The 23,817-nt window shown below is 47.4% G+C and overlaps 1 pseudogene; it reads left to right on the forward strand.

Annotated features, from left to right (window-relative positions):
* The first annotated feature begins 9,091 nt into the window (after positions 1–9,091).
* The window catches only part of LOC147990197 (uncharacterized), a 118,337-nt pseudogene continuing 103,611 nt past the window's right edge, over positions 9,092–23,817 (forward strand).

Here is a 23,817-nt window from a genome sequence, read left to right on the forward strand (position 1 = left end):
CGAACGAATTCATTCGTTAAAATGAACGAATGTTCGCAAACAGAACTAAACTGCGAAAAACCGAACCGACCTAATAAAAAAACCATAACTAGGGTTATATAAAAACGATCAGTTTTATACCTAAAACCCAAAAAAACGGCGGCGAGATCGGCGAGGTCCGGTGGCTCCGGCGGCGTTGCAGCGGGGCGAGGCGGCGTCGAGCGGCGAAGCAGCGGCGCGGCGAGGCAGGGGCAGCGGCGCTCGGCGGCGGTGTAGTGCGAGGGCTGCGGCGGCGGTGTGCCGCGCAGGCGGTTGGGTGGCTCGGGGTCCAAGGGAGGCCCCGGGTGGCTATTTAAAGGGGGTAGGGGCGGCGGCGGACCGACTTGGGGGGGGCGGTGTCGGGGCGAGCTCGGAGTCCTGGCGAGGCGCGGCGGCACGCGGGGAAGGCGGCGGCGAGCGGCTCGGCTGAGGCCCGCTCGGTTGGGCCGTTGGCCCAGTCGGGCGACGTCCGTTATTTATTATTATTATTTTTAAATAAATTCCGTCGAAAAGGAAAAATCCTAAAAAATATTAAAAAAATTCTAAAAATGTCAAAAAAAGTCTCCGTCTAAATAAAATATTTAGAACAAAGTGAACATTTTCTTGGCCTAAAAATGCATATTTTTCGAATTCGAATAAAATAGCAATAAAATCCAAATAAAATTATATTTTTGATTTTAATATTTTTCCTCCAATATTTCCTTTATTTTGGAGAAGTCGTATTATCTCCTCTCTTTTATTTTTAATATTGGAAATATTTTGGAGAGAAAAATAATTAAAACCAAAATGATCCCCTTTCAATATTTGAGAAAAAAATCAAATATGAAAATAAGCGAAATCCCCAACTCCCTCCGTGGGTCCTTAAGTTGCTTAGAATTTCTAGGATCAAAACCAAAATGCAATTAAAATATGATATGCATATGATGACCTATGTATAACATTCCAAATTGAAAATTTGGGATGTTACATGAAGATCGCAAAGTGAAAGAGTTTATCAACGTGGTTGATGTAGTCGTACACCTTCACGATCCGTCCTGATCAAGTACCGAACATACGGCACCTCCGCGTTCAGCACACGTTCAGCTCAATGACGTCCCCGCCTTCTTGATACAGCAAGACGGGCGAAGTAGTAGATGAGTTCTGGCAGCATGATGGCGTGGTGATGGTTGATGATGAAGAACAATATCCGCAGGGCTTCTCCAAGCACAACAGAAACTAGATGGAGGATAAACTAGAGGGGACGGGGTTGCCGGCACACGGCTTGGTGAATCTTGATGTGTTCCAGGTGCTAGCCCTGCCCCTCCATTTATATGTTGAGCCTTGGGGTCGAAACTTGGAGTAAAAGCCTCCTCAAAGTCGGTTTTGCCCACAAGGAAGAGTCCTTCTCGGACTTCCAGGACCAGATGCCACGGTCCTTGGCGTCTGGCCCAGATGCCATGGGCCTCGGCGTCTGGCCCAGGGCCAGACGCCAGGGTCTCCAGTGTTTGGCCCCTGGCCTCCGCAAAACTCCTTTTGCACCAACCTAAAGCCCCGTGGGCTTCACCCCTTGGCCAAACCATATCATCCTATATATCAATCTTTACCTCCGGACCATTCCGGAGCTCCTCATCATGTTCGTCATGTCATCCGGGACTCCAAACAACATTCGTTCACGAACATACATAACTCATATAGTACTATATCGTCAACGAACGTTAAGCGTGCGGACCCTACGGGTTCAAGAACTATGTAGACATGACCGAGACACCTCTCTAGTCAATAACTAATAGCGGAACCTAGATGCCCATATTGGCTCCTACATATTCTACGAAGATCTTTATCGGTCCAACCTTATGACAACATACGTAGTTCCCTTTGTCTATCGGTATGTTACTTGCCCAAGATTCCATCGTCGGTATCTTCATACCTATTTCAATCTTGTTACTGGCAAGTCTCTTTACTCATTCCGTAATGCATCATCCCACAACTAACTCATTAGTCACATTGCTTGCAAGCCTTATTATGATGTGCATTACCGAGAGGGCCCAGAGATACCTCTCCGATACTCGGAGTGACAAATCCTAATCTCGATCTATGCCAACCCAACAAACACCTTCGGAGATACCTATAGAGCATCTTTATAATCACCCAGTTATGTTGTGACGTTTGATAGCACACAAGGTATTCCTCAGGTATCCAGGAGTTGCATAATCTCATAGTCAAAGGAATATGTATATGACATGAAGAAAGCAATAGCAATAAAACTGAATGATCAATATGCTAAGCTAACGGATGGATCTTGTCCATCACATCATTCTCCTAATGATATGATCCCATTCATAAAATGACAACACATGTCTATGGTTAGGAAACTTAACCATCTTTGATTAACGAGCTAGTCTAGTAGAGGCTTACTAGGGACACGGCGTTTTGTCTATGTATCCACACATGTATCAAGTTTCCGGTTAATACAATTCTAGCATGAATAATAAACATTTATCATGATATAAGGAAATATAAAATAACAACATTATTATTGCCTCTAGGGCATATTTCCTTCAGTCTTCCACTTCCACTAGAGTCAATAATCTATTTCACATCGCCATGTGATTTAACACCAATTCATATCGGCATGTGATTAACATCCATTGTCGGTGGGAAAAGACACCTATGGGATCACTGGGACCCCTTCTACGGTTGGCGGGCACGGTGGGTCTGGCGGTCAACACAAGGATCGTTTGCCCAGGTTTGGGCCATGGAGACGCGTAATACCCTAGTCCTACTTTCGTGTATATTTGAGTGTTCTTGAGTTCTTGAACTAGCTACGATGTCTCTCTGGTTCCAAAGATCCGAATCCCCCTCCAGTACGCCTTGGGCCTCCTTTTATAGACAAAAGGGGTCGCCACAGTGGCACACAGGAGGTGGAAAGGTACATCGTGGCTGAGTCTATCCTCTGGCACCGTCGGCAAATGCATTTAATGTGCTGCCGATGTGCCCCTCTTGCTTTATCGGGGACGACAAGGAAGCTTGCCCCAGTTGTTGTCGCCTCGCATGGCTCCGGCGCGCGTCTGAGCTGATGAGGCGTTGTAGCGCCACGTTGGATGGCTGCTGGGTTGGCGTGATGGCGAAGCCTTCACGAAGATCTGCATGCCACCACGCAGGTGCTTGCAGAGTCGGTGTGGAGGCCGCACGCTGCCATGCAGACGCCTTCCCAACTAGTTGAGTTAGCAGCTGCGTGGGAGCGGCGATGGAGTCTTGGCAGACGTGGGCCTGGCTGCGGCCCCACAGACGTCCTCGACAAGGGTCTTGCCGTGGCACCGCGGTCGTCCCCGGCAAGGATCTTGTCGGGGATCTCCTGGATTTCCTTGGCAAGGATCCCGCCAAGGATCGTCGTCTTCTGGTTCTCATCTGATCTTGTGTATTTATGATCTCTACAAAGATGTGCATGCCACCATGGAGGTGCCTCCCGAGCCTTGGTTTCAATGTAGTTGATGGTGTTGGAAACCCTAGGGCTCATGGGTGGCGTGCTTTGCTGGCGTCAGGCAAGTTGCCCCGGCAAGGATCTTGCCGGGGCTATGGAGGCCTCCCCAGCAAGAGTCTTGCCGGGGGAGTCCACCTCGCCCTCTTGCTCTCTTTGAGCCCCTGGTCATGGCATTGCTCTCGCTATCTTGCGCTCCGGCATCCCTCCTTTTCCCTGCTCAGTGCGGCCGTGGGCGCGGCTCTGACTGCCCGTGCACAAGTAAAGGGGTGCAAAAGGAGAGACCCTACTTTTGTATAGCGACAGGAGCCCCCGGGCCTGGGCCACACATAAGCGCGACGTGTTGTTGGGCTAGGCCCAGAATGGTGCGCGGGCAGGCGGGGCAGATTTTTACCGCAGTAACTTTTCCGTCCGCTGTGCTTCCCCACGACCCGCGTTGAACGTGCGACGTGGGGCGGTTTCCGCACGTATGCGTCACATCACAGTAGATGGTAAAGAGGCAGCTCGCACCTTCCCCTTAAAAAGGGATAACCGCGGGCGCGCTACTCATTTACCCTCTGTGCCTTCTCCAATCTCGGAACCGCCATCGCCTCTTTCTTCCTCCTCAAGATCTTGCTCTCGCTCGCCGCCGCCGCATTTTCGCTGCCCTTCCTCCTTCACTTCTCGTAGCCGTCATGGCACCCAAAACCAGCAAAGGCAAAGGTGTGGCCAAGGACGCTGGGGGGACGAAGCCGCTGGAGAGTGAGTCGGCGGCGCGGCGGACGCAGCTCGCCTACTTTCCCTCAATGGTCGACGCAGTCCACCTCCAGGACAACTTCATGCCCCTGTGGGGGTGCAAGACAGGGGGAGAGATGACGAGGCATCCGGCCACGCGCATCATCCCCGCCGATGTCGCCAAGGCTGGCCCGAATCGGTACCCATTCTTCGTTGACTGCTTTTCCTGCGGCCTCTGCCCCCCTTTCTCCGATTTCTTCGACGATGTCGTGCACACCTATGGCTTCCACCTCCTGGATTTCACTCCAAATGCCGTGGCGTGCATGGCTCTTTTCGCCCATCTCTGCGAGGGCTTCGCCGGAGTGCATCCCAACATGGCGCTTTTCCACCACTACTTCTATCCTCGGATCCAGAGGGGAGGCGCCATTTCAAGTTGTGTCGCCAGGATCCCAAGGACCCTGAAGAAGGGGACGTATCCAGAGGGCGCTCAGAAGGAGAGGTGGGAGGAGTGGCGGAGCCGGTGGTATTGGATTGAGGAGGAGGACGCACAGGAATTTTGCCAGGTTCGCCAGGCGTCGCCGGTTCGCAGAGACGACTGGGGCAATGTCGATGCCCAGGATGGGAAGCTCACAATCACCATCACCAGAATCCATCACCTCACCATTGTCGGGATCACCCTGGAGATGATTGGGGCGGATTTCATCCGCCTCCGCATCCCTCCACTTCACAACAAGGGGAGGCCGACCTGGCTCTTCAGGAATGCGGCTGACATCATGCGGCTCCACCCCAGCCTGAACCACAACTTCATGGTTATGGGGCACGCCCACTTCTGCCAGCGGCTTTTTCAGCTCGATGTGAACCGCGACGGCAGGGCCGAGAGGACCGGCAAGTTCGTGAAGGCCGGCAAGGTCGCCAAGGGGCCCCTGTTCGGGTTGTCGGTGGGGGTGGTCCCGCTGAGCAACAACTCCCACCAAACCGACATCATAGCCATGATGACGGACTTAATGCACATGCCTTGACCCAAATTGCGTCGAGCCAGAGGCAGATCAGGTGCAGAAGTTCTTCTACACCCTGCGGAGAAGTACGTCCGCGAAGTGCCGTTGCTCATCCAGGACACCACCCAAGCGGAGCTGGACTATATCGCCGCCAAGGCGGCGGAGGCGGCGCTCGCCAAGGAGGCCGGCAGCGCTGGCGGCGTGGAGGGCGAGGCCACGGCGGCCGCGGAGGAGAAGGAGCTCGCCCAGTGGGCGGAATCCGCTGGGGAGGCCAGCAGCGCCGACACCGGGGCTCCCCTCATTGAAGATGAGGTCGACGAGTCGTCCGGGGAGGAGGTCGAGGCTGTCGACCCCCCAGCCATGGGGAGATGGCGCGTCCTGCGTCGGGCCAGCTCTGGTGAGCCGGTCCGGCCCGGCAGGGCCGCACAACCGCAACAACCTCAGGAGGCGTCCATGCGTCAGACAAGGGCCGCGGCGGCGGGAAAGGCGGTGAAGGCTACGGTGGCAAAGAAGAAAGCGGCTGCCTCTTCTTCGTCCAAGCATCCTCGGACTCCACCCGCTTCCCCTCCTCCCGTAGATGATGACATGGAGGTCTTCTTCGACCTCGGGTCCCTTAGCCCGAGGAGGATGAGGAAGGCAGCGGAAGAGGAGGCGGAGGATGAGTAAGTATCTCGTCTTTTTTCATCTCCGTCCCCTCAGACCATGCCACTTTTCTTGACTTGTCTCATCTTCCCAGGGATAGGGAGTCGCTGGCCCAGAGGGTGGAAAAGAGGGTCAGGGCCTCGACGGGTGGCCAGCCCCTGGTGGGCACCTCGAGTACACCACTGGTGGTGGAGAGCAGCCCGGATAGCAGCCCCCGGCGCTGCCCCCAGTATGCTTTCATCACTCGCTCCCATCGACGTGTGCTGGGACACGTTTTCTTGGTGCTAACCTTGTCGTGCTTGCAGGAGGAGGGCGGCAGCAGTAGGAGCCACTGAGGGCCACCCCCAACATGCCGGCCCCATCAAACACGCTGCCCCGAGGGGCATCACAGGCAAGGGCGCCAAGCACCGAGCCCATGCGCACGGAGGAGGAGGAGGAGGCGAACTCGGGCGCCAGCGGCTCCGTCCTGGCACCGGATGTTGGTGGGGAGGGGGCCACTTCATCCCAGCTTAGCACGGGTGAGTTGTTTGCCTCCTATTCCTACTCGTTTTTCTTCTTTCGAATTTTGATCTTGACTTCGCCTCATTCCCCTTCTTGGTATCCAGATCCTTCCTCGACGGACCGGGAGGACGTGGACATTGTCATCGAGGAGGTCGCCAAGGATGATGTGGCCGAGGCCGATGAGATTGCCACTGAGGAGGCTGCCAAGGGTGTTGCTGAGGACGCTGTCAAGGGGCCTGCCGGGGAGACCGGCGAGGCCGCTGCCGAGGAGGCCGTCAAGGGGCCTGTCGGGGAGGCCAGCAAGGCCGCTGCCGAGGAGGAGGTGGCTGACAACCATCCTTCCTCCTCCGTGGCCTCTGGCTCAGGCAAGTATCTGAAGGTGAGCGACGACCTGTAAGTCCACCTCCCATGGACAGCGAGCACCAGGGCGCCTACCGAGGGGAGGTGTTTGACGATGAGGTGCTTGCCGCCGCCGGGCTCGAGGTCGTTGACGAACCGAGCGTCGGTGGAGGCAGTTCCTAGGAAGAGCGGCTCCTCCAGAGCAAGAGTGCCAACTTCCACAAGCTTCAGGCGCTTCACCGTGCCCGCCTGGACAAGGCCAAGTCCAGGATGGCAGCGGTGGACAAGGCGAAGGCGGGCCCCGAAGGGCGCGTCGCCAAGACGCGGGCTTGGTTCCGCTAGGCCTGTGAGGAACTGAAGACCGCCCAGGATCAGCTGGCCAAGAGCAAGCTGGAGCTTGTCATGAAGCAGGCCGATATCGAGAAGGCCCAGGAGGCGGCGAGTCAATAGGCCGCCAAGGACGAGGCCGCTTGGCATTTGCACCAGACCGAGCTGAACTCCCAGGAGGAGGACCTTGCCGCTCGCGAGGAGAAACTCGCCACGACACTCCGCAGCAAGGACGAGGAGGTCAAGGAGCTTGTCGTGCAGTGGACCCAGGAACTGGAGTAGAGGCACCAGGAGGCCCTCAATGCTCATGCCTAGGTTCATGCCGGCAAGGTGAACGAGCTAGAGGTGGAGCGGGACGGGCTGAAGAAGCAGATCTAGGAGCTGACGGGGGAGAGGGATGCGGTCAAGGGCGCCTTGGCTGACACGTAGGTCGCAATCCTCGACAAGGTCGAGCTACTCTCCACGGCCAACGAGTCCATCAAGGACCTGAAGCTGAAGCTAGAGGGTCTTGAGGGGACGCTCTTGGAGGTCAGAGCCCGAGAGGAGACCCTGGCCAAGAATCTTGAGGAGGAGAGGCAGCTGTGGAAGAACGACGCCGTCAACCACGCGGATTTTGTGGAGGGCGAGAAGCTCTGGGTCAGCCGCCTTGCCGATGTCGCCGGCAGGATCACCACGCAGCTGGCTACCATGGGGATGCCAAATGTGAGGTATGTCCCGGAGCCAAACGTGAGTCCTAATGCTAGGCTGACTCTGTTCTTCGAGGGTGTTCTCAGGGCCCTGGAGCAGTTCCGCTCCAACAGGGCGGCCTCTCTAGCCGATGAGGCCCGGAGGCTTTGCCGGGGTACCATGACCAAGGTCCTCACCAAGGTGGCGTACTGGAACCCTGACCTTGACTTCGAAGGTTCGCTGGATAGCTTGCCGGAGGACGTGAACCCCGCGACGCTCGAGGAGCGTATCGAGCCCGTCATCAGCCGCGTCGACGGAGTTTGGAGGATTGAAGTCCAGCGCCGGGACTAGGCACCCCGTTTCTTATCGCCGTTGCAAGTTCACAACCAAGACAATTTTTATCTTTAGTTAGAACCGCAGCAACAATTATTGTAATATAACTCTGTAGTGCTTTTGAAACGATACATGTTATTTTCCCGTTTGATCTCCCTCTGTATGTCCACCCTACGTTAATTGGGTAGGCTTGCCGATGCGGAAACCCAGGCCATGGCGCCTTGAGGACGGATCCCCAATGGCCTGCTGAGTGTGCTTGCTGCCGAGAAAACCACCTCACTGCTCTTAACATGGCCGCTCGAGCTGTCGAGCGGACTCGAGACAGCACGAGAGCATTGCCAATCGCAGAAGGTCACCCTGCCGTTCTCGACGCGGCCGCTCGAACTGTTGAGCGGACTCGAAACAAAATGAGGGCGTTCCAATAGTGGCAGGGCCCCATTGCGTGCAGGTTTTCCATACACAGGGCAAGATTGTCGAGGACGATAACCTTATATATAAAAAGGAATTACTCAAAGTTTTGCATGACTTAGCTTTTCTGCTACTGCGTGAGCGTCCACTGCGTCCATCGAGGGCGCCACTTGTTCGATCGTCTTCTTCCTTGGAGTGACAACCACGATGAAGTCGCTGCTTCAACCAAAGCAGATTTCTACAACTGCGCACCCCCTACCTGGCGCGCCAGAGATGTCGGTGGGAAATGACACCTATGGGATCACTGGGACCCCTTATACGGTTGGCGGGCGCGGGGTTGTGCAAAGAGCGGGTTTGGCGGTCAGCACAAGGATCGTTTACCCAGGTTCGGGCCGCGGAGACGCGTAATACCCTAGTCCTGTTTTGGTGTATATTTGAGTGTTCTTGAGTTCTTGAACTAGCTATAGTGTTTCTCTGGTTCCAAAGATCTGAATCCCCCTCCAGTACGCCTCGGGCCTCCTTTTATAGACAAAAGGGGTCACCACAGTGGCACATAGGAGGTGGAAAGGTGCATCGCGGCTGAGTCTATCCTCTGGCACCGTTGGACAAATGCATTTAATGCGTTGCCGACGTGCCCCTCTTGCTTTATCAGGGACGGCAAGGAAGCTCGTCCCAGCTGTCGCCGCCTCGCATGGCTCTGATGCGCGTCCGCGCTGATGAGGTATTGTAGTGCCACGTTGGTTGGCTGCTAGGCTGGCGTGATGGTGGAGCCTTCACGAAGATCTGCATGCCACCACGCAGGTGCTTGCTGAGTCGGTGTGGAGGCCGCACGCTGCCACGCAGACGCCTGCCCAACTGATTGAGCTAGCAGTTGCATGGGAGCGGCGATGGAGTCTTGGCAGACGTGGGCCTAGCTGTGGCCCCGCAGACATCCTCGGCAAGGGTCTTGCCGAGGGCCCGACAATGGTCTTGCCATGGCACCACGGTCGTCCCCGGCAAGGGTCTTGCCGGGGGTCCCGCGGATTTCCTTGGCAAGGATCCCACCAAGGATCGTCGTCTTCTGGTTCTCATCTGATCTTGTGTATTTATGATCTCTACAAAGATCTGCATGCCACCATGGAGGTGCCTCCCGAGCCTTGGTTTCAATGTAGTTGATGGTGTTGGAAACCCTTGGGCTCAAGGGTGGCGTGCTCTACTCGCTTCAGGCAAGTTCCCCCGGCAAGGATCTTGCCGGGGCTGCGGAGGCTGCCCCGGCAAGAATCTTGCCGGGGGAGTCCACCTCACCCACTGCTCTCTTTGTGCCCCTGGTCTTGGCATTGCTCTGACTGTCTTGCGCTCCGGCATCCCTCCTCTGCCCTACTCAGTGCGGCCATGGGTGCGACTCTGACTGCCCGTGCACAAGTAAAGGGGTGCAAAAGGAGAGCCCCTACTTTTGTACACCGACACCCATAGTTCACATCGCCATGTGACCAACACCAAAAGGGTTTACTAGAGTCAATGATCTAGTTCACATTGCCATGTGATTAATACCCAAAGAGTACATAAGGTGTGATCATGTTTTGCTTGTGAGAGAAGTTTAGTCAATGGGTCTGCCACATTCAGATCCGTATGTATTTGGCAAATTTCTATGTCTATAATGCTCTACACGGAGCTACTCTAGCTAATTGCTCCCACTTTCAATATGTATCAAGATTGAGACTCCGAGTCATCCAGACCAGTGTCAAAGCTTGCATCGACGTAACACTTTACGACGAACTCTTTGTCACCTCCATAACCAAAAACATTTCCTTAGTCCTCTTTTGGTACTTAAGGACAATTTTGACCGCTGTCCAGTGATCTACTCCTAGATCACTATTGTACCCCCTTGCCAAACTCATAGCAGGGTATATAATAGGTCTGGTACACAACATGTCATACTTTGTAGAACCTATGGTTGAGGCATATGGAATGACTTTCATTCTCTTTGTATCTTCTGCTGTGGTCGGGTTTTGGGTCTTACTCAACTTCACACATTGCAACGCAGACAAGAACCCTTTCTTTGACTAATCTATTTTGTACTTTTTAAAAAACTTGCCAAGGTATGTGCTTAGTGAAAGTCCTATTAAGCGTCTTGATCTATCTCTATAGATCTTGATGCCCAATAAGTAAGTAGCTTCACCGAGGTCTTTCATTGAAAAACTTTTATTCAAGTATCCTTTTATGCTATCCAGAAATTCTATATCATTTCCAATATGTCATCCACATATAATATTAGAAATGCTACCGAGCTCCCACTCACTTTCTTGTAAATACACGCTTCACCATAAGTCTGTATAAAACCATATCCTTTGATCACCTTATCAAAGTGTATATTCCAATTCCGAGATGCTTGCACCAGTCCATAGATGGATCACTGGAGTTTGCACACTTTGTTAGCACCTTTAGGATCGACAAAACCTTTTGGTTGCATCATATACAACTCTTCTTTAAGAAATCCATGAAGGAATACAGTTTTCACATCCATTTGCCAGATTTCATAAAATGCGGCAATTGCTAACATGATTCGGACAGACTTAAGCATCGCCACGAGTGAGAAAATCTCATTGTAGTCAACACCTTGAACTTGTCGGAAACCTTTTGCGACAAATCGAGCTTTGTAGATAGTAACACTACCATCAGCGTCCGTCTTCCTCTTGAAGATCCATTTATTCTCAATGGCTTTTCGATCATCCGGCAATACCACCAAAGTCCACACTTTGTTCTCATACATGGATCCTATCTCGGATTTCATGGCATCAAGCCATTTATCGGAATCTGGGCTCATCATAGCTTCTTCATAGTTTGTAGGTTTGCCATGGTCTAGTAACATGACTTCCAGAATAGGATTACAGTACCACTCTGGTGTGGATCGTGCTCTGATTGACCTAAAACGTTCAGTAGTAACTTGATCTGAAGTTTCATGATCATCATCATTAGCTTCCTGTCTAGATGGAGTAGGCATCACTGAAACGGTTTTCTGTGATGAGCTACTTTCCAATTCGAGAGAAGGTACAATTACCTCATCAAGTTCTACTTTCCTCCCACTCACTTCTTTCGAGAGAAAACTCCTTCTCTAGAAAGGATCCATTTTAGCAACAAAGATCTTGCCTTCGGATCTGTGGTAGAAGGTGTACCCAACATTTTCTTTTGGGTATCCTATGAAGACACACTTCTCCGATTTGGGTTCGAGCTTATGAGGCTGAAACTTTTTCACATAAGACTCGCAACCCCAAACTTTAAGAAACGACAGCTTAGGTTTCTTGCCAAACCATAGTTCATACGTGTCGTCTCAACAGGTTTAGATGGTGCCCTATTTAACATGAATGTGTAAGTGCATTTAGTGCCCCTTGGTGATTTTGGTGTATTGAAGACTTATAGGTTAAGGGACTAATGAGTTTGTGAGTGTACATAGGTCTATAAGTCTATGAGGAGTTTGATATTTACAGAGAAAGTCGACCCCTAAAAATGAATGTCTTCAACTAAAGACTTTGGCTTTCTGAAGACTCTGAAAGTGAAGAAATTGGTGTGACCATGAAGACTTGATATTCATGCGAGGAATATGAAGATGAAGACTTTTGTTTTTAGTTTCGTTTTCTCTATCTTGAGTCATAAGAAACACCGTAATGTTAAAGGGAGTCGAGGTAAAACTAAGGAAAAGTTTCCAAGTGATGCTCATCTCAAAATCCTACACCTACCAATCCTTTCAAGTGAAGCCATTGGAAATCTCATACAGTTTAGTCAATTTCTTCAGTGACACAGACGAAGATCTTCTATTCTCTGAGAAATTTGTTCTAACTAAGGTGTTAGGAATTCGCCAGTGCGAATTGCCAACAAGTGAGGAACATGATAGCCCTGAGGAATTTGATACTCAAATATCCAACTGTTGATGTGCTACGCGCCAGCTGTCGCAAAATATCTACCCACCTAACGGTCATATCATTGAAGGGCATTTATGTCTTATCATGTTGGGCTACTCCTTAGGCTATAAATAGTCGTCCCCTACAACCACTAGTTGGTTGGCTGCTCTGAGAGAAACTAACACTTGTCAACAGGGAGCATCCCATCCTCCGAGGACTTTGAGAGAAAATCATTGAGTGAGGAAAACCCAAACCCAAACACCTACAAACCCAAAGTGATTGAGCATCACTGAAGAGATTGTTCCTGTGTGGAACCGACGCTTGTTACTTTTGAGGACTGTGCATCCTTCAGACGGTTAGGCGTCATGGTGTAGAGCATCCAAGTGGAAATTGTGGATCGCCGAGTGACCGAGTCTGTGAAGGTTTGGAAGTCACCTGAAGAGTTACCACGAGTGATTGGGTGAGGTCTGTGTGACCTTATCTCAAGGAGAATACGGTGAGGACTATGTGTCCGGGATTGTGTGTCCTCAAGTTTAAATACCTAGCCGCTTGATATGTCTCCAACGTATCTATAATTTTTGATTGCTGCATGCTATATTATCTACTGTTTTGGACACTATTGGGCTTTATTATCTACTTTTATATTATTTTTGGGACTAACCTATTAACCGGAGGCCCAGCCCAGAATTGCTATTTTTTTTGCCTATTTTAGGGTTTCGAAGAAAAGGAATATCAAACGGAGTCCAAACGGAATGAAACCTTCGGGAACGTGATTTTCTCAACGAATATGATCCAGGAGACTTGGACCCTACGTCAAGAAACAAAGGAGGAGGCCATGAGGTAGGGGGCGCGCCTACCCCCCCCCCCCCCAGGCCCGCCCTCCACCCTCGTGGGCCCCCTGTTGCTCCACTAACGTACTCCTTCCTCCTATATATACCTACGTACCCCAAACGATCAGATACGGAGCCAAAACCCTAATTCCACCGCCGCAACTTTCTGTATCCACGAGATCCCATCTTGGGGCCTATTCCAGAGCTCCGCCGGAGAGGGTATCCATCATGAGGGCTTCTACATCAACACCATAGCCTCTCCGATGAAGTGTGAGTAGTTTACCTCAGACCTTCGGGTCCATAGTTATTAGCTAGATGGCTTCTTCTCTCTTTTTGGATCTCAATTCAATGTTCCCCCCTCTCTTGTGGAGATCTATTCGATGTAATCTTCTTTTTGAAGTGTGTTTGTTGAGATCGATGAATTGTGGGTTTATTATCAAGATTATCTATGAACAATATTTGAATCTCCTCTGAATTCTTTTATGTATGATTGGTTGTCTTTGCAAGTCTCTTCGAATTATCAGTTTGGTTTGGCCTACTAGATTGATCTTTCTTGCGATGGGAGAAGTGCTTAGCTTTGGGTTCAATCTTGAGGTGTCCTTGCCCACTGACAGTAGGGGCAGCAAGGCATGTATTGTATTGTTGCCATCGAGGATAAGAAGATGGGGTTTTATCATATTGCATGAATCTATCCCTCTACATCATGTCATCTTGCTTAAGGCGTTACTTTGTTTTCATGAACTTAATACTCTAGATGCATGCTGGATAGCGGTCGATGAGTGGAGTAATAGTAGTAGATGCAGGCAGGAGTCGGTCTACTTGTCTCGGACGTGATGCCTATATACATGATCATACCTAGATATTCTCATAACTATACTCAATTCTGTCAATTGCTCAACAGTTATTCGTTCACCTACCGTAAAATACTTTGCTCTTGAGAGAAGCCACTAGTGAAACCTATGGCCCCCGAGTCTATCTTCATCATATTAATCTTCCAATACTTATTTATTTCCTTTGCTTTTATTTTACTTTGCATCTTTATCACAAAAATACCAAAAATATTATCTTATCATATCTATCAGATCACACTCTCGTAAGTGACCGTGAAGGGATTGACAACCCCTTATCGCGTTGGTTGCGACGAGTTATTTGTTTTGTGCGGGTACGAGGGACTCGCGCGTAGCCTCCTATTGGATTGATACCTTGGTTCTCAAAAACTGAGGGAAATACTTACGCTACTTTGCTGCATCATCCCTTCCTCTTCGGGGAAAACCAACATAGTGCTCAAGAGGTAGGAAGAAGGATTTCTGGCACTGTTGCCGGGGAGTCTACGCAAAAGTCAACATACCAAGTACCCATCACATACCCTTATCTGCCGCATTACATTATTTGCCATTTGCCTCTCGTTTTCCTCTCCCCCACTTCATCCTTGCAGTTTTATTCGCCCTCTCTCTCTCTATCTTCCCTCTCTTTTTCTGTTCGCCTCTATTCCGCTTGCTTGTCGTTATGGCTAGTCCTCTATCTTCTCTGTTGTCTCCCGAGAATGAAGTTCTAAATTTTAAGCAAAGGGAGGGAGAAAATCTAAAAGACGCTTGGTATAGAATTTGCAATGCTCAAAATAGATCTACTAGGAAGAAATCTACTTCCGTTGTTCTTCACAATTTTTATGTAGGCGCTACTCCTTGGCATAGATATATCCTTGATACCATTACCGGAGGGAAATTCTTGGGTAGCCATACTTTTGATTCTTATAATGCTATGATAGATTTATTTGGATCACCACCTCTTTCGGTTAATGGAACTACGTTAACTTTGGAGCATGTAATGCAAAGACTTGAAATTATTGAGAATAAGGTTGCTACTGTAGAGTTAATTGAAAATTTGGATAAAAAGATCCACAAGCAAATCACTCAATATGGATCTAAAGTAGGAGTCACCTTGAAAAATATTAAAGAAAAGGAACCTATAGTTAATGAGAAAATAAATCAAGATTCCACTCGAATCGATAAACTTGAGGGTATTATTACCAACTTGGGAACTGCCTTTTCTTCCATAAAAAATACTCCAAGTCCTCCCACTAAAATTTCCAAGCTTATGTATGTTCCTAAGAATAAGGGTGAATCTTCTAGTAAGGAAACTGCGGATCTCAAATCTATAAGTATTTATCCCAATCTTTTTGCTATCATTGAGGAACCATTTGTTACAAATGAATTTTTTGGTCTTGTGCCTAAAAGTTTGATAATTAATAAAAATAAAAAAATTCCTAAAGATGGTAGATTCCTCATTGAAGAATTTCCTACCAAAGATGGCAATACCTAGATCTATCCTTGCTTTTATGCCTAGCTAGGGGCGTTAAACGATAGCGCTTGTTGGGAGGCAACCCAATTTTATTTTTATTCCTTGCTTTTTTCTCCTGTTTAGTAATAAATAATTTATCCATCCTCTGTTTTGGTTGTGCTTTTTGTGTTTAATTAGTGTTTGTGCCAAGTAGAACCGTTGGCAAGACTTGGGGAAAGTCTTGTTAATCTTGCTGTAAAAAACAGAAACTTTAGCGCTCACGAGAACTGCTGCCATTTCTATTTGGAAAGTGATATTTAGTTAATTATTTTTGCAGATGATCAATAGATAAATTCCTCACGTCCAGAAATTTATTTTAGAATTTTCGGGGTTCTAGATCTTGCGCTAGCTACAGATTACTACAGACTGTTCTGTTTTTGACAGATTCTGTTTTTTCGTGTGTTGTTTGCTTATTTGGATGAATCTATGGCTAGTAAAATAGTTTATAAACCATAGAGAAGTTAGAATATAGTATGTTTAACACCAATATAAATAAATAATGAGTTCATTACAGTACCTTGAAGTGGTATTTTGTTTTCTTTCGCTAACGGAGCTCACGAGATTTTCTACTATGAGTTTTGTGTTGTGAAGTTTTCAAGTTTTGGGTAAAGATTTGATGGATTAACAAGGAGTGGCAAGATCCTAAGCTTGGGGATTCCCATGGAACCTCCAAGATAATCTGAGGACACCTAAAAGCCAAAGCTTGGGGATGCCCCGGAAGGCATCCCCTCTTTCGTCTACTTCTATCGGTAACTTTACTTGGAGCTATACTTTTATTCACCACATGATATGCGTTTTGCTGGGAACGTCTTGTATTATTTGAGTCTTTATTTGTTAATTTACCACAATCATCCTTGCTTTACACACCTTTTGAGAGAGCCATACATGATTTGGAATTTGTTAGAGTACTCTATGTGCTTCGCTTATATCATTTGAGTTATATAGTTTTGCTCTAGTACTTCACTTATATTTTTTAGAGCACGGTGGTGGATTTGTTATATAGAAACTATTGATCTCTCATGCTTCACTTAGATTATTTTGAGAGTCTTAAATAGCATGGTAATTTTCTTAAATAATCCTAATATGCTTGGTATTCAAAGAATAGTAAAAACTTTCTTATGAGTGTGTTGAATACTATGAGAAGTTTGATACTTCATAATTGTTTTGAGATATGAAGATGGTGATCTTAAAGTTGTGCTAGTTGAGTAGTTGAGAATTTAAGAAATACTTGTGTTAAAGTTTGTGATTCCCGTAGCATGCACGTATGGTGAACCGTTATGTGATGAAGTCGGAGCATGATTTATTTTTTGATTGTCTTCCTTATGAGTGGTGGTCGGGGACGAGCGATGGTCTTTTCCTACCAATCAATCCCCCTAGGAGCATGCGCGTAATACTTTGCTTTGATAACTTGTAGATTTTTGCAATAAGTATATGAGTTCTTTATGATTAATGTTGAGTCCATGGATTATATGCACTTTTCTTCCTTCCACCATTGCTAGCCTCTCTAATACCGCGCACCTCTCGCCGGTATCATACACCCACCATATACCTTCCTCAAAACAGCCACCATACCTACCTATTATGGCATTTCCATAGCCATTCCGAGATATATTGCCATGCAACTTTCCACCATTCCGTTTATTATGACACACTCCATCATTGTCATATTGCTTAGCATGATCATGTAGTTGACATCGTATTTGTGGCAAAGCCACCATTCATAATTCTTTCATACATGTCACTCTTGATTCATTGCATATCCCGGTATACCGCCGGAGGCATTCATATAGAGTCATATCTTGTTCTAAGTATCGAGTTGTAATTGTTGAGTTGTAAGAAAATAAAAGTGTGATGATCATCATTATTAGAGCATTGTCCCAGTGAGGAAAGGATGATGGAGACTATGATTTCCCCACAAGTCGGGATGAGACTCCGGACGAAAAAAAGAGGCCATAAAAAAGGAGAAAAGGCCCAAATAAAAAAATGATGAGAGAAAATGAGAGAAGGGACAATGTTACTATCCTTTACCACACTTGTGCTTCAAAGTAGCACCATGATATTCATGATAGAGAGTCTCTCATTTCGTCACTTTCATATACTAGTGGGAATTTTTCATTATAGAACTTGGCTTGTATATTCCAATGATGGGCTTCCTAAAATGCCCTAGGTCTTCATGAGCAAGCAAGTTGGATGCACACCCACTTAGTTTCTTTTGTTGAGCTTTCATATACTTATAGCTCTAGTGCATCCGTTGCATGGCAATCCCTACTCACTCACATTGATATCTATTGATGGTCATCTCCATAGCCATTGATATGCCTAGTTGATGTGAGACTATCTTCTCCCTTTTTGTCTTCTCCACAACCACAATTCTATTCCACATATAGTGATATATCCATGGCTCACGCTCATGTATTGCGTGAAGATTGAAAAAGTTTGAGAATGTCAAAAGTATGAAACAATTGCTTGGCTTGTCATCGGGGTTGTGCATGATTTAAATATTTTGTGTGGTGAAGATAGAGCATAGCCAGACTATATGATTTTGTAGCGATAACTTTCTTTGGCCATGTTATTTTGAGAAGACATGATTGCTTTGTTAGTACGTGTGAAGTATTATTATTTTTATGTCAATATTAAACTTTTATCTTGAATCTTTCGGATCTGAATATTCATACCACAATTAAGAAGAGTTACATTAAAATTATGCCAAGTATCACTCCACATCAAAATTTATCTTTTTTATCATTTACCTACTCGAGGACGAGCAGGAATTAAGCTCGGGGATGCTTGATACATCTCCGACATATCTATAATTTTTGATTGCTCCATGCTATATTATCTACTGTTTTGGACATTATTGGGCTTTATTATCCACTTCTATATTATTTTTGGGACTAACCTATTAACCGGAGGCCCAACCCAGAATTGATATTTTTTTTTTGCCTATTTTAGGGTTTCAAAGAAAAGGAATATCAAACGGAGTCCAAACGGAATGAAACCTTCGGGAACGTGATTTTCTCACCGAACATGATCCAGGAGACTTGGACCCTACGTCAAGAAACAAAGGAGGAGGCCACGAGGTAGGGGGCGCGCCTACGCCCCCCCAGGCGCGCCCTCCACCCTCGTGGGCCCCATGTTGCTCCACCGAAATACTCCTTCCTCCTATATATACGTACGTACCCCCAACCGATCAGATACGGAGCCAAAACCCTAATTCCACCGCCGCAACTTTCTGTATCCACGAGATCCCATCTTGGGGCCTGTTCCGGAGCTCCGCCAAAGGGGGTATCCATCACGGAGGGCTTCTACATCAACACCATAGCCTCTCCAATGAAGTGTGAGTAGTTTACCTCAGACCTTCGGGTCCATAGTTATTAGCTAGATGGCTTCTTGTCTCTTTTTGGATCTCAATACAATGTTCTCCCCCTCTCTTGTGGAGATCTATTCGATATAATCTTCTTTTTGCGGTGTGTTTGTTGAGACCGATGAATTGTGGGTTTATGAGCAAGATTATCTATGAACAATATTTGAATCTCCTCTGAATTCTTTTATGTATGATTGGTTATCTTTGCAAGTCTCTTCGAATTATCAGTTTGGTTTGGCCTACTAGATTGATCTTTCTTGCAATGGGAGAAGTGCTTAGCTTTGGGTTCAATCTTGCGGTGTCCTTTCCAGTGACAGTAGGGGAAGCAAGGCACGTATTGTATTATTGCCATCGAGGATAAAAAGATGGGGTTTTTATCATATTGCATGAATCTATCCCTCTACATCATGTCATCTTGCTTAAGGCGTTACTCTGTTTTCATGAACTTAATTCTCTAGATGCATGCTGGATAGCGGTCGATGAGTGGAGTAATAGTAGTAGATGCAGGCAGGAGTCGATCTACTTGTCTTGGACGTGATGCCTATATACATGATCATACCTAGATATTCTCATAACTATGCTCAATTCTGTCAATTGCTCAACAGTAATTCGTTCACCCACCGTAAAATACTTATGCTCTTGAGAGAAGCCACTAGTGAAACCTATGGCCCCCGGGTCTATCTTCATCATATTAATCTTCCAATACTTATTTATTTCCTTTGCTTTTATTTTACTTTGCATCTTTATCACAAAAATACCAAAAATATTATCTTATCATATCTATCAGATCTTACTCTCATATGTGACCGTGAAGGGATTAACAACACCTTATCGCGTTGGTTGCGAGGAGTTATTTGTTTTGTGCAGGTACGAGGGACTCGCGCGTAGCCTCCTACTGGATTGATACCTTGGTTCTCAAAAACTGAGGGAAATACTTACGCTACTTTGCTGCATCATCCCTTCCTCTTCGGGGAAAACCAACGCGGTGCTCAAGAGGTAGCACCGCTCCAACGAGGCGTACGACTATCACAGCAGTTGGAACTGGTCTACCAAATCACTGTCTTCACTGAGCTACTGGTTCTATTTCCTCAACCCTTCCATTTCCTCATTCATATACTCTTGTAGTTGATTGTTACTGTTTTAAGACTTTGACTGAAGATTTTCTCAATTTCCTCAATCCTATTTCTTCAATCAATTTTTCTTCAGCCTGCTTATCCTGTGTTCATGCTACTTGTACTCTGTGCTTGTTTTCATTTTATCATGATGACTATGCTACTACTCTGTTGCTTGCATCTGAGTACTTATTCCACTTCTAAGTAGTTCGTTGCTTAGGAATTTCCTCACCTTGAAATTCCTCAGTGACGAATTTGTAAAAATCGCCTATTCACCCTCCCCCCTCTAGTCGATATAACGCGCTTTTAATTGGTATCAGAGCAAGGTACTCCCTTGTTCTGTGTGATTTTGGTTTAACCGCGTGGAGTTTTAGTTATGTCGACTACAGGTATGATCAAGGTCTTTGCTGGATGTCCTACCTTTGACGGGACGGACTACCCCTAATGGAAGAAAAAGATGTGAATGCATCTTGAGGCAATTGACAACGATCTCTGGTACGTTGTGTGAAATGTAATTCCCTTTGTCACTCGTACCATCAACGCTGCCGATGTGAAGAGATTCAAGCAAATCGACTCTCAAGTGAAGAACATCATATGTGTCCATCTGAGTAAAGGGCAGTATGGCAGAGTGAGTGCTTTGGAGACAGCTAAGCTTATCTGGGATAGGTTGTCCAAGGTCAACGAAGGAGTCTCAACTCAACGTGAATCTCGAGTTGATGTTCTTCGCAATCTCTTCAACCACTTCAAAAGACTCGACAATGAAAATGTTCAGCAAACCTTCGATCGCCTCACTGACATCTCAAATGAGCTTCAAGCACTTGGTGCCACTGACATCACCGACCATGAGGTGGTGAAGAAATTGTTGAGATCGCTTGATTCCTCATTTGACACTCTTGCACTGATGATACAAGAACGTGGAGACTATAAGTCACTTGGTCCCGCTGATATCCTCGAGAGGCTAAACACTCATGAGTTCCAACTTACTGAGAAGAGAGATCTCTATTGACCAAGCTATGGCAGATCACGCGTTCTGAAGGCCAAGGCAGTCTCTGAATATCAATGTGAGGATTCTGGTAGCAGCCTTGGTGATCCTGGAGAACTAAGCCAGGAGCTAGCAATGCTCGTGAGGAAATTCCAGAAGTTCTCAAGGCGTGGTTGCTTTGGTAAATCCTCAAGAAATGATGACATGATATCAGATTCCTCATCCCATGACTACAAGAAGAGAACTTGCCACAAATGCAAGAAACCTGGTCACTACATTAGTGATTGTCCTCAGTGGGAGAAGGAATCAAAGAATAAGAAATACAAGGATTACAGTTCTGATGACGCAAAGAAGAAGAAGAAATCTTCAAAGTCTTCATCGTCAAAATCTTCGAAGTCTTCATCACACAAGAAGAGCAGCTCCAAAAAGACTCGGTCATTCATTGGCAAGGAAATGGACTCTGAAGCTGAATCTAAGGAAAATGAGGAAGAGGAGGCATCTGAGGAGTCAGACTCTGGTGTGGCGAGCCTAGCCCTCGCTACTGTGTTCGTCAGCAAGTCCATCTTCAACTCTGAGGAAAATGACTTCCCCAGCACTGCTGACGACGGTGATGATGACTACGCCCCCACCTATTGCTTCATGGCAAAGGGTGCCAAGGTACTCAAATATCCCTCCTCTGAATCAAGTGAGGATGAATCTGATGAAAACCTCAAGCCTACCTATTCTAAAATTGCTAAGATTGCTGTGAAACAACAAAAGGCTTTTGAAAAGGTTCAAAATATGCTATACAAAAGAGATGACCTGTTGGGTGACGAAATGGATCGAACTCAAACCTTGACTGATAATCTTCAGAGACTTTAGTCCAACTTTGATAACCTTCAGAGTCGTCATAACACTCTATTATCTGATCATGAGAAGCTTTCTTATGAATTTCTTCAAAGAAAGCAAGATCTTGAAAAGCTAAGGGTGAGTTTTGAAGATCTTCAGAAGGAGCGTGATTCATTGCTTGCTCAACATATCAGTGCCGCTCAGGATGTATTCATTCCACCATGTTTGAAATACATTGGACGTGAATCTGCTAATTCTTCACCTGAAAGTTCAAATGCTTCTATTGCTGCAAATTCTTCAACTGTCTCAGCTATCACAAATTCCTCATCTGAGGATGCTACTAGTATCACTGACAATGCAGGGCTGAAGGAATTGTATGTGACAGGCATGTACAAAAGCCTCAAAGGGCATCAGGCTCTTTGTGATGTGCTTAAAAAGCAGATCCTTAATAGGAACCCTAGGAAAGAGGGTATTGCATTTGAGAGGAAACTCAATGCTGATGGGACCTACTGTAAACCTGAGTAGTATCCCAAAACCTCATGGGTTGCTGCGAAGGGACCTCCCGTAGATCCATCCACTTTATCTGGCTTTACATGTGTATCTTCATATTCTTCTGATTAGTCATTTGACTCCAATTATAAACTGTTCAAAAATCAGAATGGTGAAGTATTTGCTAGATATGTTGGCACTAACTGCAGGAATGGTCCCCCTGTGAAGAAATTTTGGGTTCCCAAAAGGTGCCTTGAAATTCTTCAGGTGAATGTCATCATGACACCACCTATGAAGAATAGGAACCCCAGATCAAATTCTTCATACAGATCAAATTCTTCATATGGATCCAAGTCCTCATATGGACCAAATTCCTCACGTGGATCAAATTCCTCATATGGGTCAAAATACTCATATGAACATCATCGTGCTAACACTTCTGTTTCGCAGGGAAGATCTAAGTCCTCGAAGAATATGTACATTATTCTTCAAATCATTGTCACTACAAAAAAAGACACATCCTTGACATTTTGGGCCGAACGAAAAAAAATTCTGTCATACATATGACACTTCTATGATGATAATTGTGACAAAACCCGGTATCATCATAGATGTTGTGGGCTCCTACTTCTATGACAAAAAATCATGACAGAAAATGGACTTTTCGTCCTGCGCGGGCCGGAGACGCAGCTGCATGACATTCTTTGGGCCGTCCATGACGGAAAAAACCATGGTAGAAGCGAGGGGGAGGAAAATTTCGGGGAGTTCCCGGTTACAGTGGGAGGTCGGGGGCCGAGCGATGCGCATTTCTCTCGTACACGTATGCGCGTGTGTGCGAGGCGTTGGCTCTAACTGAACCCGAGCGAGGCGTTGGGCTCTAACTGAACCTGAGCGATTGCACTGCAGGCTACGCGTTACTGAACCCGAGCGATCGATCGATGGCTGTTAACTGAACCTGGTCGAGCGATTCCTTCGCTACTGCTGCTAACTGAAGCCGATCGATGTTGCCTCTGGGATGAACAGTGAGTGTTGCGGGGGGTTTGGATGAACAGTGAGCGGTGGCATTGCCTCTGGATGAACAGGACCCCGTGGTGTGGTGGAGGGCTGGATGAACAGTAGACGGTGGAGGGGTGGTTGAACAGGACCCCGTGGTGTGGAGGGCTGGATGAACAGTAGATGGTGGAGGGGTGGTTGAACAGTAGCCGGTGGAGTAGCGCGCGGTGGAGGCTGGATGAACAGGAGCCTGTGGAGGCTGGAGGAGGTCGACGGTAGCCCATGGAGGCTGGAGGAGGTCGACGGTGGAGATGAACAGTATCCCGTGGAGTCCCGTTTTGCGGTACGCCTGTCGGTGTACTAAAGTAGGGGTACCCTTAGTACCCGAACTTGTGCACGGGCAGTCGCGGCGTCCCGCGGCAAGGCCTGCCAGGTCACCGCCAAGAACCTCCGTGGTCCCTTTGAAGACCATTCAAGAACAAAGTACTCAAGACAAGACCCCGGCAAGAGGAGCTTGCCGGGAAGAAGGCAAGACCCCGGCAAGAGGAGCTTGCCGGGAAGGCCATCAGAAGCATCCCAAGGCCCCGGCAAGAGGCGCTTGCCGGGA

Source organism: Triticum urartu, chromosome 1A, assembly GCF_056163025.1.
Source record: "Triticum urartu cultivar PI428250 chromosome 1A, HENAU_Tu73, whole genome shotgun sequence".
NCBI lineage: Eukaryota > Viridiplantae > Streptophyta > Magnoliopsida > Poales > Poaceae > Triticum > Triticum urartu.